This window comes from Euleptes europaea, chromosome 7 (genome assembly GCF_029931775.1).
Source record: "Euleptes europaea isolate rEulEur1 chromosome 7, rEulEur1.hap1, whole genome shotgun sequence".
NCBI classification, from domain to species: Eukaryota; Metazoa; Chordata; class Lepidosauria; order Squamata; family Sphaerodactylidae; genus Euleptes; species Euleptes europaea.
In genome coordinates, this window is record NC_079318.1 from 24,755,632 (window position 1) to 24,770,524 (window position 14,893).

Consider the following 14,893-nt stretch of genomic DNA (forward strand, 5'->3'; position numbering starts at 1 on the left):
CTTTCATGACAATGAACCAAGATAGAATATAGGCCAATTTATCTCCGATTATTTCAGTTGTAAAGAATTCAATTGTAAGGAAAAGTGGTTTTTCATAGTCATTAATCAGAAAATGCATTTTATAATGGCCAGCCCAGGTTTCAAACAAGACTGCTGGATCATTTTAAAAGGTAGTTCCTTGGTCATTCATGTGGAAAAGTGCTTATTATCATCTGAAATTTCAGAGTGGTAGCGTGAGGGAAAATAGATGTGCTTTCCCTTTAAAGAACTTAAATGGTGTTGCAGCCGGATTACATCTGCCACTGATAAAAACATACTGTTATTTCTGCTTCATTCTTAATCCATTCATTGGTTTATGGACTTAAAGGTCTTTAGGGAGTGTCACAAATCCACATGACGTTCCTGCGTGCTCCATCTTGCATTCGGAGCTCTGATTTAGATGACAGATGTGTACAATCATGTGTAACAGCCAGACAACTCCCCAATGACTTCACATCTGAGGAGGCTTGAGAGGGCAAGCTATTCCAACTAGGGTCAGCATTCACTTAATCTCAAAAATATTCCTAGCACATCCACCTGTTTCTGACGGAAGAATTCCAAGAAGGAGGGGGAGTTTGTGCCTGTGGTTTATCCCCCCGTCCCACTTCTCTTTTTCACATCCCCTTTTGGGGTTCCTGCCATCACAGATGTGAGTTTCAATTCAGCACAAGGACTATTTACGGCTATTAAAGGAAAACTGAAGTTCTTAACACATGGTAGAAAGAGGTTATTAAAGCGACAAAACAGAACACATAATAAATGCAGAAGCATTGTCAATTGCTTTACCTTCTACTAGAACGGCCCTTTATAACAAGTAGTTGTAAAGCAACAAACAAAAGATCACACTTCTCCTGTGAAATTATTTTTCAATCATTGAAACACTCCAGTTTCTTATATATGCTAATAAATGTCCGTCATTCGTTTCACACCACTCTTTTGGAAGGTATTGAACGACTGCTATCTGTGAGTCACATTAATGTTGGGAAGGATGTACAAATATCTTGCCCAAGATATACAGTTTGCAGCCCAACTTAGGCCCAAACTAGATATGATGGCTGCCACAGGGCCAACCCGTGGTCACCAATGCCATTTTAGAGGAGAATTTAGACATTTGCGACAGCAGTGACAGGTGATTATTGTAACCTCCCGCACTGCATAGTTAAATTGTGGAACTCCCTGCCCCAGGATGTGGTGATGGCTGCCAACTTGGAAGGCTTTAAGAGGGGAGTGGACATGATCATGGAGGATAGGGCTATCCATGGCTACTTGTCAAAATGGATACTAGTCAGGATGCAATGCATACCTATTCTCTCCAGTATCAGAGGAGCATGCCTATTTTATTAAGCGCTGTGGAACACAGGCAGGATGCTGCTGCAGTTGTCTTGTTTGTGGGCTTCTTAGAGGCATCTGGTTGGCCACTGTGTGAACAGACTGATGGACTTGATGGGCCTTGGTCTGATCCAGCATGGCTGTTCTTATTTTCTTATGTTCTTTTAAAGTGCAAAAGCACCCTCGAACTAAAATATACCGCAAGTCAAGAAGTAAAAGAAAAATGGTATAAAACGTTCTACAGATGGTACATGACACCCAATATGATCTCTCAGATGGCCAGCTCGAAGGGAAAGAAAGGGGCGTACTGGAAATGTCAGGAGACAGATGGTTCTTACTTTCATGTCTGGTGGACTTGTCCAAAGCTGCAAATGTACTGGAAGAAGATCCAAGGTGAATTACAAAATATAACTAGACTAAAAATAAGACTGGACCCAAAATGTTTCCTACTAAGTATAACACCATGGATAGCCCTATCCTCCATGATCATGTCCACTCCCCTCTTAAAGCCTTCCAGGTTGGTAGCCATCACCACATCCTGGGGCCGGGAGTTCCACAATTTAACTATGTGTTGTGTGAAGAAATACTTCCTTTTATCAGTTTTGAATCTCTCACCCTCCAGCTTCAGCAGATGACCCCACGTTCTAGTATTATGAGAGAAGGAGGAAAGCTTCTTCCTGGGAATGGGCTGTGACAGTTATAACCAACCACTCCATAAGAAATTGCAATGGCTGTTCTTGGGTAGTCAAGTTGTCACGGTTTGCTTGTGTTGAGGCATATATATTTTAACAGCCAAACTGAACCCACAGGGTGTTGTTAAAATGGTGCTCCTGAAAGTACAGTTTTTGATGAACTGCCTTTTCAAAATGGTTTTAAATCATGCTTACAAGAATGAGCAACTTTAATAACCACAATTTCTGTTATACACAAAGCTGAAGGCCAGCTATCAATGTGCCTACCCCCAAAAGCTTTGAAACATTTACTGGCTGAGTCACAGCTGGGTAAATGCCTTGATATAGCTGCAACAACAATGCAGAGAGAAAAGTGTCTCCAAAACCTTTCCTGGAAGCAGGCAGTGATTTTGTGAGAGCAAAATTTAAAAATTAACCACATTGGCAGAAATCTCTACATAAACTTGTTTATGAGCTTTTAAAATGGCAGATAGTTGCCCCTTCTTAACCGAGCTGTAAATTGAGTGCCCCCGGCTCTCGGTTGAATCTGATATACATTAGATGCTACATGATCCACTGACAGTGATGTGATACCAGGTCCCCTAGGAAATGGCAATTTAAAAGAAAAACGGAGAGACACAAACATATGAATACAATCAGGTAGACAAGCACAGAGGTTGACACAGACAGTCACATAAAGTAAATCCTCACCACTGTGGTAGCTGGCCTTGGGAAGCTGAAACTTGTGGTTCGGTGTTTTAAATTTTAAGACCAAGGAAATCTCACAGTCAGTGGAGATGAGTTTTCAAGTAATCTCATTACTGTTAATATGATTCCACAATAGAGTTGCCAAATCAGTAATTTCAACTGTAGGTATAGTTGTAATCCAAAACACAGTTGTAGGCTATAACTGTGTTTTTGATTACAACCTCCAGGTACTAGCTGGAGATCTCCTGCTATTACAACTGATCTTCAGCCGATAGAGATCAGTTCACCTGGAGAAAATGGCTGCGTTGGTAATTGGATTCTATGGCATTGAAGCCCCTCCCCTCCCCAAACCCCACCCTTCTCAGGCTCCGCCCCAAAAATCTCGCGCCAGTGGCGATGAGGGACCTGGCAACCCTACTCTTCAAGGACTAGGAAGTATCCTGAGAAACCAGGTAATCTCTCTCACCTTTGAAGGTGCCTCTGCTCTCCAGCTCAGAACCCCCAGCCCTGAACTAGCTGATGCCCCAGACGTTTTGACTCCATTGCAAGATTGAAGAGCTTCAGAAACATCTCAGACCACAGGAGCAACCCCCTCTGTAACTAGGGTTGCCAACCTCCAGGTAATAGCTGGGGATCTCCTGCTATTACAACTGATCTCCAGCCGATAGAGATCAGTTCACCTGGAGGAAATGGCCGCTTTGGCAATTGGACTCAATGGCATCGAAGTCCCTCCCCTCCCCAAACCCCGCCATCCTCAGACTCCGCCTCAAAAACCTCCCGCCAGTGGTGAAGAGGGACCTGGCAACCCTATCTGTAGCAGAGGGCAGTATCTTTAGTTCTTAGCAGTCCTTTCCAGAGTAGCAGGTTTTGAACATGGGGTTGTTCAGTATATATTGTAATCTGCCTTGAGTTCCAGATTGTAGAAAGGTGGCTAATAAATATTTTAAATAAATAAATCCTTGATGGACTTCTTAAGCCTCTCTGCTAGCCTTCAGCCTTTGCAGGACCAACATTCTATGCTCCCTGCTTGTCTCGTCCAGCGCTCCTGGTCTTCTTGGGGTGAGGGGGTTGCCCGGCCGCAGTTGCTTTTGACTGGCACTAGGTGACGATGATCCTAAGCTTTCCTTCTGTGCTGGCATTAGGATCCTGGTTCCCCACTCCCTAGTTCTCTTTTGGCCTCTTGAAATCCAACGTACAACAGGGAGCTTTCCCTGATTTGCAAAGAGCAGCCGTCTGGTGCTTGGACCTCGCTAGCTATCTAAGCTGTATGGGGCTCCAGTGACCGTGGCTTGCTTTGCTTTCAGGGAGCTAGAGACTTCCTGCTTTAATGGCTCTCGTGGGCTATATTAGGGGCCAGTGGTTTACTTAGAGGAGAAATGAGCTGAATGCTGTAAACATTGCAATCCAGAAGCATGCAGACTAAAAAACTTTTCAACTGTTCAAACTGTAAGGAGATCTTGTAATATTGGATATGCCATTAAAGGTTTATTGATTGATATTGATTGATATCTGTTTGCCTCGCCTTTCTTCAGCAAGTTGGAAAGCAGTTTCTCAATCGCTAGTTGCAGAAGGGAAGATGACTGGGGAAGGCACTGGCCAACCACCCCGCAAACAAAGTCTGCCTAGAAAACGTCGGGATGTGACATCTCCCCATAGGTCAAGAATGACCTGGTACTTGCACAGGGGACCTTTTAGTTGCAGAAGGTAGGTTGGAGACATATACAAATGCAAAATAGGCAATCTTGCGATTCATATGCCGATTGAGCCAACTTCAAGCACACAGGGAAATATCCTTTTAAAATCCAAGCCTCTTGCATGGGATGAAGCAGTTTGCAGAGCAGCCATGCAGTTTATAAAATCTGTTTAAAATCTATAAATCCAAAATATCTGTAGGCTCTTAATAGTCACTGTTTTTTCACTGTCTCGTCCAGCGCCTGGAGCTCAGCACCCCAGGTCCCTTTTGAGTAGTGACAACAAAACTCTTAATGTCCACAAGATTACATCTTTATTATTTCTTCACACAAATGCATAAGGGTTAATCTCTCAACTGACACATTGCTGAACAGAAGAGGTAGATGCAGAACATGTCTAGAGTCCGTGAAAAAACAGATGAATTGGAGAACCTCTTTTCTCTTCTGCCCTGGTCACAGTAAAACAAAGGATTTAAATTTTACCCGGGCCAGAGGGAATTGTGGGAAGAAGAAGCTCTGATAGCCAATCCTAGTGTTGGTCTATACTACATTTCCCAAGATTCTAAGTCTTAAAGGGCTACCTAATACAAACATTTTCTATCTAACAACCTATCTTTCTGCTGGGGCAGCACACTGCTTGCTTATATCCAGCCTAAGTACACGTCACCAACCTATCACCCTGGGGAGGCCTTGCACTAGCTGAACTTTAGTCTTGAGCAGGATACTTTTTTCCTAAACAAGTTTTTTCTAAAGGAGAATAAATCTGGACAAAAAACGTAAAGATATTACAGAGGCTGAATTAATTAATTCTTAAGCATTTTTGCAAAATGGTTAACACAAGCCTCCATTTCGAATTCAGAATGGTTTCAACCTATCCACTTAAGAAAGTTTAAACTTTTTATAAACATTCTATTAAAATGTCCTTATTCTTACAGTTGAAGTACAAATCAATGCAGTCGTCTCTATTGTCATGTTATGCAACCATCAACCATCATGTCATGATGGTACTTATAATAATAATACGTATTACTGCTTTTCCTTGTAAGAGTTGAGGGTACTTTGCCTCCACTCTTTAGTGTGTGTGTGTGTGTTAAGTGCCGTCAAGTCGCTTCTGACTCATGGCGACCCTATGAATGACAGTCCTCCAAAATGTCCTATCTTTGACAGCCTTGCTCAGATCTTGCAAATTGAAGGCTGTGGCTTCCTTTATTGAGTCCATCCATCTCTTGTTGGGTCTTCCTCTTTTCCTGCTGCCCTCAACTTTTCCTAGCATGACGGTCTTTTCCAGTGACTCTTGTCGTCTCATGACGTGACCAAAATACGACAGCCTCAGTTTAGTCATTTTCACTTCTAGGGTCAGTTCAGGCTTGATATGATCTATAACCCACTGATTTGTTTTTTTTTGGCAGTCCACGGAATCCGTAACACTCTCCTCCAACACCACATTTCAAAGGAATCTATTTTCTTCCTATCAGCTTTCTTCACTGTCCAGCTTTCACACCCATACATAGTAATAGGGAATATGATGGCATGAATTAATCTAGTCTTGGTGGCCAGTGACACATCCTTACACATCAAAATATTTTCTAGCTCCTTCATGGCTGCCCTTCCGAGTCTCAATCTCCTTCTAATTTCTTGGCTGCAGTCTCCCTTTGGGTTGAACTATACTCTTTTAGTAGTATTGTTATAAAATGGCTAGCATCATTCCTATACTATAGACAAAGGGACTGAGAGAGGCCTTTTATGCAGGGATGGTTCCCTGTGGTCACCCCCACCGACTGCAGGGCTCCCTTTTGATTTTGCATGTCTTTTCCACCTGTCAGAGGTCGCCTAACTATCTCCGCGCGTTTTGCCTGTGTTTTCCAGATGTTGTTTTAGCCAGAGTTTTTTTACAGTCAAGAAAAATATTTTGTACAAGTAAATTTTTCCACAAAACGAAACTGCACTATGACTGAAAAATTTAACATAGCTGCAAAAAGAAATACCTATTTGGTTTGCTTTGCTTCTAATGAAAGCTTTTTAGTAGCAGCTTTTCTCTGTGTGTATTAGATGATTTGTGGAGGAGAAATATGCATCTAGTAGGCATGTTCTGTTTTGAAACCATACTCATTTTTAAAGCAGAGAACTTCCATACAAATGTCACGTAATGAATGTTGTAATAGGCTTGAATTAGGTAACCCAAGAAAGAGGTGGTCATGTAGGGTGGGCACAGCAAGACATTAGTAAATCAGGCACTAAGCATTTGGCACCCAGTAAGCAGTGTTACATAGTGGGCAAAATTGGTGTTTGGAAGCCTGAAGTCAAATGCTCTTTCACACACAGCTTTCTATCATAATTAGGATTCCCAACTCTGGGTTGAGAAATACCTGGAGATTTTGGGGGGTGGATCCTGAGAAAGGCAGGGCTTGGGGAGGGGAAGGACTTCAATGGGGTATAATGCTATAGATTCCACCTTCCAAAGTGGCCATTTTCTCCAGGTGAACTGATCTCTATCGCCTGGAGATCAGCTGTAATAGTGGGAGATCTCCAGCCATCACCTGGATGCTGGCAACCCTAGTACCAATTGTTAATTAAAAACAGCAGACTATGAGAAAGTACTAAGCAGGGGCTGAGGAAAACTGTGGTGCTGTGGCTGCTTTTCTAGAATCCCAAAACCCTCCACAGGCTACTGGGACAGCATAGTGATTGGCAAAATGTTGTGCACAGAAAACTGATCGAAACAATCTTCACCAGTAGATGGAACTGTGTGGTTCTGCTGACTCCTTACAGATAGGGTTGCTAAGTCCCTCTTTGCCACCAGTGGGAGGTTTTTGGGGCAGAGCCTGATGAGGGCGGGGTTTGCGGAGGGGAGGGACTTAGCAACTATAGAGTCCAATAGAGTCCAATTGACAAAGCGGCCATTTTCTCCAGGGGAACTGATTTCTATCAGTTGTTGGAGATCAGTTGTAATAGCAGATCTCCAGCCGCCACCTGGTGGTTGGCAACCCTACTTATAGAAGATACCCCTCCTGCTGGCCAAGCTGTACTGTGAAAACAGTGAGACTCCAAAATACCCGAGATGAATGATCTTTTATGACTGTAAGTTTTTGAAGTTGGGTGATTTATAATGACTATGCTAAATAACGTGGCATTTTCCATTCATTCTCTGGTTCGTTCATGTGCAAATGCACACCTGTAAAACCAAGGGGTTCAGCGAGTGCAAAAACTGCCGTGCTTAGAAGAGACAGCAGAGAGCTTGTGTTTGAGGTTGCCAGGCAAAGGTGTGAAGCTCATAAAAAGAAATCCCCAAAGGACCTAAGGAATAAAACTGGAACAGTGGGAAGTAGATTGGATACCTGTTATATATAATTATGTCTAGGTCTCTTGTGGTGCAATACCATTACGTTTGTGCCATCAATGCTAAACACATATGCTCGCACAAAGCATGCTGTAGGATTGCTTTGTTCTTTTTCTGCAGAGCACGGAAGGTTTAAGAGGAACCTTTGAAAAATGTTTAATGCTTTTCCTTTTTGAATTTGCACTAAAGACTTTTCCAGATTGGGGAGGGGGAACCCCACAGCCTTTTATGTGAAGCACTACCCTTAGCAGAGAGGTCCAATAGTCGCACAATAGTCAGTTCCACATCACGGGCTGGAGGCGACCAGCCATGTCATGGCAGGGGAGGATAGTTCTGCTGAATAGAGAGGGACATGTTGCTTTTTCAATTATTTTTCAAGGTTCCTTTCTATAAACGTTTCCATCCAGTCAATTCCAACAGGTTCTTTAAATGTCCAGGGATAGGAAAGTATTATAGGAGTTGGCTTTTGGGTTTTTGTTTCTTAAAGTAGTGGCTCCTGAGTGCTGCAGCATGGGACTGCATACGTATTATTAAAGAAAACTTAGAATACTAATATAGAGGTATAAAAACATATAAGTATAATAGAATTAAAATGCTTATTTTCCTTTACTTATATATTCAAAGTAGATATTATTGTGTTAGGACCTAAGGTACTAATAAGCATAATCAAAACTAGATATTTGATAAGTGTGGTGGTGTGGAGCAATGGACTCTAATCTGGAGAACCAGGTTTGATTCCCCACTCTTCCACATGAGGGGCGGACGCTTCTCCGCTGGGTGACCTTGGGCTAGTCACAGCTCTCTTAGAGCTCTCTCAGCCCCACCTACCTCACAGGGTGTCCTGTTGTGTGGAGGGGAAGGGAAGGTGATTGTAAGCCACTTTGATTCTACCTTAAGTGGCAGAGAAAGTCAGCATATAAAAACCAACTCTTCTTCTTCTTCTTCTTCTTCTTCTTCTTCTTCTTCTTCTTCTTCTTCTTCTTCTAAAAAGGGCTTGTTAATGAGTGGTAGTTCCAGTGCCTATTCAGGCACGCTTGATTTAATGTTATGTCTGTGCCAGAGATGGTATGTATGTTTTGTGTTTGTTAATGTTATATTGAATTTTAAATTTTTTTAAAAAAAAAGAGCTCCCATTTTGCTATAAAAACAAAGAATATTTTTAAAGTGTAAAAAGCTCCTATTTAAAAAAATAATTAATGTGGGCATGGAAGAGGTGGGTAGCAGGAGGTTATCATCCAGAGATGTCCAACAATGGCTTATGATATCAGCGTCCCCAAGGTTGCTGCAACATTCACAATTGGGACATTGGTGCCTGCAGGGGAAGAGCTCTTTTTTTGCCAGCAGCACCAAATAGTATTTCCAGTCCTGTAAAAATTTAGTTTCTGCGCAGAAGAAGCACCAGCTGGTGGTTCAGGGCCCCCTGGATTCTTTCCAATAACTTAGCAACTACTATGCTTTTAATAGTCTGGATTCTAGAAAGGTCTTAAAAACTGTACTGGGATTCATACTGGTTTTTATTTGCCAATGAATCTTGGGTTGCATCCACATGGGTGTTTTGGTCTGGTTTAGATGGTAATGTGAAACAGGTTTTTCTAGCTTTCCCACTTCATCTTGTGGCATTGATTCACCTTCTGGTTTTCCTCCAGCTTTGCAGCTTTACTGTGATCATAGAGTTGGAAGGGACCACCAGGATTATCTAGTCCAACCCCCCCGCACAATGCAGAAAATTCACAACTACCTCCCTCCCACACTCCCAGTGACCGCCACTCCATGCCTAGAAGATGGCAAAAAACCCCCAAACCCTCCAGGATCCCTGGCCAATCTGGCCTGGAGGAAAATTGCTTCCTTACCCCAAAGTGGCGACAGACACTACCCTGGGCATGCAAGAAAAGTCCACGAGAGCCAAACACCGATGAAGAGAAACAAGCACTTTTGAAAAGATGGCCGCAAGCCTGGGTGAAAGCCCTTTTGGATGGGAACGTACAGATCTTTTCTGTTCCCACCCACACTGGCACCATTTCCCCTGCCCCACTCACCCCGGGGCTGCCATCTCCCCTTGCACCATTATAGGGTGTGTGTGTGTTTTTTTGGGGGGGAAGGTGTCTTGATTGGTAATTAAAGTATTGCTATAGTGCTATAATGTTATACCAATATGTCAATTATCAATTAAGAAACAAACTTGAAAACAACATCTGGTGATGGATGGGCATGGTGGCCGTAGGGAGCTGGGGCAAGAAAAGTGTGGGGGAACCTGCCATTTGAATGCTCTGTTGTTGCAAATGCTTTGGCATTCACAGAAGAAACGAGAACCCTGGTTCTGTATGAAACCAGTCTTGGTCAAGATTACTTAAATACTACTGGTGGGGGGGAGAACAATGCAAAAGGCAATCTGATTTTTGTTTTGTTTTTTAAAAAACTGTTCTTTCCATCCAAACCCGCACATTTTTATCTGTAAGTTGCCAATTGTACACTTGTTATGGAAGAAAAGAGGAAGTATCTTTGTATATTGTCCTTGGCATTTTTTCTACTGGCTCATAAATAAAGGTATCCTGTTTCACATAATGTACTGACCCAGAGGAAGTTGGAGTCTCTTCTTTCTAGGTCTGCAGAATGAAAGCACGCAACCGCAATGACTGCATTAAGCAACTCTTATTGTAGTGTTTATATGACAAGAGTTTCACTTTACTGATTGCTAGGGAAAGAGACTTTGCAATTAAGAGTTTTTAAAAAATAAATGTTTAGTTTCAAAACAACACAAAAAGCATCAGACACAAACACAACAATCAGTACACACTACACACAATACGCACAACAGTACATTGACTAAATTAAACAATAAACTCCTAATCTACTATTCAACATACATTTCTCTGGGGGAATCTATATCATTTTTTACCTTCCATTTTACTCTAAATTGCAAATTATGGTAATGAAAATCTCCTTAAAAGGGGGGAAAAGACACCAATCCATATTTTTTTACTCATACCTTACATGACTATTATTTCTGTCACTATATGTGATTAAGCAATGTTGTTTAGTTTACTCAAATAGAACAAGAAAAAACTTAATATTGTTACATAAATGTTAACTAACTTATATTATTCATAATAGTCTTCAATCGCATAGCAACTGTAACTGCTCAATTTGAAACTCTTAATTTGGAATATACGATTTATAATATATGATGCAAATATAATATATGATGCAAACATGTCTTTTACAATGTGAATTATATAATGTAAATAAGTAAATGCCAATAAGGGTTCTGTTTTCTGTTTTTGTAAATAAAATATATCTTTTGCAATCAAGAGCTTTTTGTATGGCATAAGCTTTTGTGATTCATAGCTCACTTCATCCCATACATGAAGGGGTCACCTGAGTCTCTCCACACACGTACATGGAAACTAAGCAGGGTTAGCCTTGGTTATTATTTGCATGGGCGGTAAAGAGCTATATTGTACCCTCATACTCTGTTGGGAGAAGAGTTGCCAACTGGCGGGAGAAAAATGTCCAGGTTCCATGGGATGTTATTTATCAGGTGAGGCTATTTACTTACCTCCATGCCATGAAAAGCTTCACCCACCCATTTCCACACATTGAGTCTCTGTTAAAGGGGAAGGACATTTTTCTCTGGGTTTGTCAGCAATCCTAGGTGTGATTAATGTCTTTTAATTAATAAAGGTGCTTGAATAGAAGAAGGAGAGTTTTTTTATATGCAGACTTTCTCTACCACTTAAGGAAGAATCAAACCGGTTTACAATCACCTTTCCTTCCCCTCCCACAACAGACACCCTGTGAGGTGGGTGGGGCTGAGAGAGCTCTAAGAGAACTGTGACTGGCCCATGGTCACCCAGCTGGCTTCATGTGGAGGAGTGGGGAAACCAACCCAATTCACCAGAGTAGAGTCCTCCGCTCACGTGGAGGAGTGGGGAATCAAACCAGGTTCACCAGATTAGAGTCCACTGCTCCAAACCACCAATCTTAATCACTACACCATGCTGGCTCTAGAGGATTGTGTACTTTCACACAAAGGCATGGAACACATGTACCAAATGACTTGCCACAAGGGAAATTTCGTATCTTCCCCATGTAATATACATAGCCATGACACGAAGTACCTACATTGGTGTCACTGATATTTATGTACATTCTTTATTGAACTCACATTAACCACAATGTATACAGAAATTTTCCATACCATGTATGCCTACTTTGCTTTGAAACAGAATGGAGATAATGCTTGGAAGAGTCTCCATCTATATGTACCAGGCCAGCACATTTCCTTGTCCTTATTTTTTTATTTCCTGAATCTCTTCTTCAGATTAGGATACCCAAGCTAGACTAATAGGCGTCATTATTGTCCTGTCCGGATCTCATAATTATTAGAGAAAAAGAAATAGCCATAATTCACATATGCAAGTGTATAAATTATTATTCTCTTTGACCAGTAACAGACAACGCAGACATGCCTCTGGAAGCTAAATTGAAGTATTCAATACCATTACTCTGTAAGTTCAATAACTGAATGGGGAACATGAATGTGCTTTATGGAATGCTTCTTGTATATTAATGAGCTGACCTATCTGATGATTTTTCTATTGACCGAGAGCTGTAAGGACAAATTTCCCCCTTTCATCTCGAAAGATGCTTTGTCTCTTCTGCTAGCTGCATGGAAAGCAGAAATTCAAGGGTGCAGCTTTCCTTGTCCTGGAGATGGGCAAATGTTGGGCTAGCACGCAGCCTTTTAAAGACGTAGAACCTTTTATCATTCATCATTCCATCAGCTGGGTTGGGTCCGAGAGCCCTCCCAGGCTTCTCACCTGATCAGCTAATGATAATCGCCTGCCATTCAATCAGACCCTTACAGAATCCCAGTTGTTCCAAGTAACAACACCTCTGTCATACCTTGATATAATTTCAGTTTGTTCCCCTTTTGTCCACTGGGCTATTGCTTCAAGACACTGCCCCAGATCTGAGAGCCGCATCTGGATATATGGTAAAGAATTTCAGCGTCATGATGAACATACAGATGATGCCAAATGTCAAAGCTCCAGATGATCTCCATTTAGTGGATTGACCTAAATGTTGAAAAGCAACAAGCCTTGCTCATAAAGAAAACTTGGGATTCCTAAGAGCATCCCTTTGTGTTATCTCAGACAAAAATAACTGAAATATTTTATGTATTTATTTATAACATTTATTGGCCATTTTTCTCCCTTGTTTAACTCAAGGCAGCTTACAGTATAAATAAAATATAAAAACACATTTAAAACTTTTAAAACATTTCATGCCCTGAGTTTTCTGCCAGGAATGCGCTAGCCATTGTCTCTCCTATTTCAGTGCTGTATGCTCCCCTGTGAACCAGGGAGATTGAAAGACAGTTCCCAAAAGTCCCTCCTCCTTTTCCAAGCACTTCAACAAAGTCGAATGATCCACAGAAGGATCAAGAAGGATCAATAACATGAATGCACATACAGAAATGTTGTGCTGGATCCAACCCAAGGTCCCAAAAACGGAGGCATATGAAATTAATGTTGAACCAAGCATATGAAACCATTCATCCTTTTAGCATAACAGAGAAAGGGGGAAGGAATTTGTGTCTTCTCTGTGACAAGCAACAGAAATTCTTCATTCACACCTCAGAAACCAGGCAATTCGAGATTAGAAGGGGGTGGTTTTGGTCGGATCTTCCCATAAAGACGAAGCTGCCCTCGTTGAAATGACTAAAATTTAAAATGTAACTAGTGAGGCTGCAGTTTCTTACAACTGCTTTGAATGCTAAACTATGAAGTGAGAAAGGATTATTATAGGTACATACGGAGACAGCAGAAAATCTTGTTAATTTAGAAAAAGAAACAACTAAGGGCAGAGATGTAGAGGTTTAGGAAATGGTAAGGACAAATTGTATACACAGAACACTGAACGGCTTTGTGCAAACAGGAAACTGTACACAATCTATTGTTGCATAATTTATTTTGAGTGCAGAAGTTGCACTTTATTAGCCCAGTATTTGGATTTTTGTGGTACAGATTTTGGCACAAGTATAAAACCCATTACTTATAGCAGAGAAGAGTAGGGTTATTGTGTATGGTGATATTCCCAGTAACCATAGCACTAGATTGCTTCTGGGTACAGATGTTCCTGTTAGTCAGGTGGATGAGACGTCATGCAATTGACGCAATAGCTCCGATGTTGTCTGCCAGAAATATTCCCTTGGCCTTGTAACATCTTGCTGCTGAAGAAAGATACATTTCCTATGTTGGATTTCTGTTTACTGAGCACAGAACAGATGCGTCTCTGGTGAAATCCGCATCCAAGTCTTGTTACAGCAAGCTGCTGATCACCCCAAAAGCACTCGTGTGCTTAATAGGGGAAGAAGGCTATGGCTGAAACAACAGTAGCTTTCCTCTTGCTCTGAGGGATCCAGGTGTTGCTGAATCATGCCTGGAAGAATTCAATGAAGAGGGAAGGGAAAAGTGATGTAAGAAGGGGAAAGTGATGCGGTTCCCCAGGGCAAACGTCTAGGGATTTCGATGTCATTTTTAAGGAGCGGAGTGTGAGTCAGGAATTGAGATGTGAAGAAGTCAAAGACATATGAGTTGCTGTCAGGCAGAGACCTCTGGGCCAGGAATAAAGTGGACAATAGTCAGCTTTGAGATCAGGCTTCTAATTAGTTTAATCTTCTAGCATTTACGAAAAAGAAAGGAGAGTCCCTTTGCTTTTGCTTTTAAAATCTTTTTCCACTCTTCCTTTCCTCTAGTTTTTGATCACCTGTAGAGTTGCCAACATTTTTAATGCTCTCTGCTTCTGTGTCTTTAACAATAGCATGATCGGTAGCTGCTAGCAGGTGATACTGATTATGTCCCTGTCAGGAAAAGTTTTAATTGCTGATTGTTCCATTAAACACATTAACAGGCCACTCCCCTCCCCCCGGTCAGCTGGCAAACCAAGTTGAACAGTGTGACCTATAACTCAGCAGCATTTGGCCTTAAGCTGATGGCATCTAACTGGAGTCAATGGTACTAAATGACTGAAATACAAATGTTCTTCCTTAGTCAAGGGGAGGGGTTTTTGCTGGTCTAAGAGACCTGTGGCGCAGAGTGGTAAGCTGCAGTACT